The following is a 3,065-nucleotide window of genomic DNA, read 5'->3' on the forward strand; positions in this document are numbered from 1 at the left end:
ATTACAGTCAGAGGATTCATGAGGACACAGCGGTAGATGTAATCTATATGGACTTCAGTCAGGCGTTGGAGAAGGTTTCGCATGGGAGGTTGATGAGCAAGGTTAGATCTGAAGGCATACTGGGAGAACTAGCCATTTGGATACAGAACAGGCTGAACGGTAGAAGGCAGAGGATGGTGGTGGAGGGTTGCATTTCAGACTGGAGTCCTGTGACCAGTGGAGTGCCAAAAGGATCGGTGCTGGGTCTTCTAATTTTCTGCATTTATATAAATGATTTGGCTGTAAGCCCAAGAGGCATAGTCAGTAAGTTTGCAGATGACACCAAAATTGGAGGGTTAGTGGGCAGCAAAGAAGGTTACCACAGATTCCAGCAGGATCTTGATCAGATGGGCTATAATGCGAGCATAATGCATACCCACGGGCAGATACTATTATCAAAGTTGGTGAACAGATTTCTGCGTTTGTAATTCCATACAGGCGATACCCGTTTAAAGTGATGTACGTTCGACTGAAGAACTACAGGTTAGGTAGCATCCAAGGAACAGCAGAAACGACGTTTCGGGCATAAGCCTTTCTTCAGGAATCATGCCCGAAACGTCGATTCTCCTGTTCCTTGGATGCTGCCTGACCTGCTGCGCTTTTCCAGCAACACATTTTTAACTTTGATCTCCAGCATCTGCTGTCCTCACTTTCTCCCCGACTGAAGAACAAGCCCGCCACAGTCCAAAGACACATGTCCAGAGTTGTGGCTGGGTTGACACACTGTGCAGTGTATTTGGACGATGTCATGATCTTTAGCAATTCAAGGAATGATCACAAAAGACTGTTGGCAGAGCTCTTTGAACGACCACGAGAAGCAAAACTGATGCTAAACATAAATAAAACAGAATTCACGAAAGAGGTGACGTTCGTGGGATGTAAGATCGGTCATGGAAGGGCGATTCCCGCCGGAACGTAAAGGCGAAGGCTACAGAGGAATTTACATGATCAACTTCGAAGAAAGAGTTTCTTCAATTCTTCAGACTCAGCGGAGTCTGCCAGAAGTCGGTTTCAAACTATATTGGTTTAGTGGCACCGTTAACCAGTTTGCTGAATAAGAATACAACATTTCAGTGGACAAAACGTTGGCAGGAGACATTCGACCATTTTAAGTCGATATTACCCACCAAACCAGTTTTACCTACACCAAACTTCTCAAAAGCGTTTAAAGTCGCCATCGATGGCAGTGACGTTTGTGTTTGAGCTGTACTTCAACAGGAATAATAAGCATGGGATTGAACTGCCAGTTGGTTACTTTTCAAAGAAAATCAACATCTACCAGAGGAAATGCTCCATAATCGAAAAAGGACTATTGAGTTTGGTACTGGCTTTACAAATTTCATGTATATGCCCGAACAATGGTTCAGAAACGGTTATGTACACCGACCACAATCCGCTAAAACATTTATATGTAAGAATATGATACTATTTCGTTGGCTTCTAACGGTAGAGAATTTCAATATATAAATCGTATATGTTACGTGTCTGTCGAATGTATTCACAGACAGGTTGTTGCAGATTAAACTTATGGCGTTGAGATGAGATTTGTCTTTATTGAATGTTTTATGTGCGTATATAGGAAAAGGTTCAGGCGATATTATACGAAATTTATCGGTATGCCAGGGTAAAGTATTTAAAAAATAAAATGAAAACATATGTTCATTATGATGGTTCAGTTTTCCTGAATAGACGAGGTGCTTTAAACATATTGTTGCATGGCTAAGACTGTTGAAAGCAGCAGAATAACCAGACACTGCAACAAGTGTTATCAAGAATACAACAACGTAATACTGGATCGAACAACTCAATTAGTTCATTGCCTAGAGACATAAACATTTCGAGTTGACCACTCAGTTTAAATATTATCCAGAATAAAATATTAATTTCAATTCAAATTTGAATTGTGTCTATTGAAAATTTTAAAAAGGAATGACACGATCAGAGGCTCTGGGGTATGATACGGGTGACATTAAAGAGATGAGAGGAGGACTGCCAAGTCCTGCATGTAACAATCTTCTTGAAAAAATATATCTCTGAAAAATACCTTTTCGATCGGTTACGTGTGACACAGAATTTCCTAACAAGGAAAAAGAAGACATAGGAAGATCTGAAGAAAAGAACCGACAGCTGCCTGGCTTTGAGAAAAGAAGAGCTGTTTTGTTAACTTTAATTGGGAGTTTTATCTGAATAGTATTATCGAAGGGAACATCACAATGGGTAATAGAAATACATTGTCAATCGTGGTTTGTTAATTTATTACTCTTTTACTTTAGAAATAAAGTTCTTAATTTTTACTTTGTGCAGTTCTTGGCCAATCAAACTTTTGCAGATTACTGTACGGCATAAATCGTTTCTGTGTTTTATCTGAAGCAGGAGGGTTTACCGTGTGTCGTAACGAGTCTAAACAAATGTGGCAAAGCAAGTGTACATCTGTTCAGTTCTTTGAGTGCACTGGAGATTTGCACCATTCGTGACCTGAATGAAGTGATTCTCTCCGCCGTGATCTGAATCCCAAAAAACAAAGTCGAAAGCAAACTCCGCCATCCACCGTAGTTGACAGGATTCGAACCTGCGTGGGAATACCCCAATGGATTTCAAGTCCATCGCCTTAACCACTCGGCCACAACTACATGTGAGCATGCACTTACTGTTGAATTTATCATTTCCAAGTCTTTGTCTCTGGTGAGCTCAGCAGTTATGAATCATTGTTTGGTTTATTTGAATTCAAAAACCACAGCTTTCAAATCGATGAAATGTCGGGACAAAGTGGGTCTGGGTGTTCCACCCCGAGAGGTGGAATCGATATTCAGCTTAAAAGAAGGCGGAAATTGCAGGAAAATACTCAGCAGGTCGAGCAGGATCTGGGCTGGGAAAGGGCGATTCAACGTTTCAGAACTTCTTCAGAAGTTATTCGAACTCCGCTTTCTCCCAGTAGTACTGGCAAACCCCAGTCTTTACCCAGCATTTTCTATTTTTGTTTCAGATTCTGTAAATCCAAGTTCCTTTACATTAGCCATTAAAACAAT

At 40.8% G+C, this 3,065-nt stretch overlaps 1 non-coding gene across 1 annotated transcript; it reads right to left on the reverse strand.

Annotated features, from left to right (window-relative positions):
- Positions 1 to 2,587: 2,587 nt before the first annotated feature.
- On the reverse strand, positions 2,588 to 2,669 carry trnas-uga (transfer RNA serine (anticodon UGA)). Its single transcript has one exon. It is a non-coding gene; the product is annotated as a tRNA-Ser (tRNA).
- Positions 2,670 to 3,065: the final 396 nt, after the last annotated feature.

This window comes from Chiloscyllium punctatum, chromosome 35 (genome assembly GCF_047496795.1).
Source record: "Chiloscyllium punctatum isolate Juve2018m chromosome 35, sChiPun1.3, whole genome shotgun sequence".
Taxonomy (NCBI): Eukaryota; Metazoa; Chordata; class Chondrichthyes; order Orectolobiformes; family Hemiscylliidae; genus Chiloscyllium; species Chiloscyllium punctatum.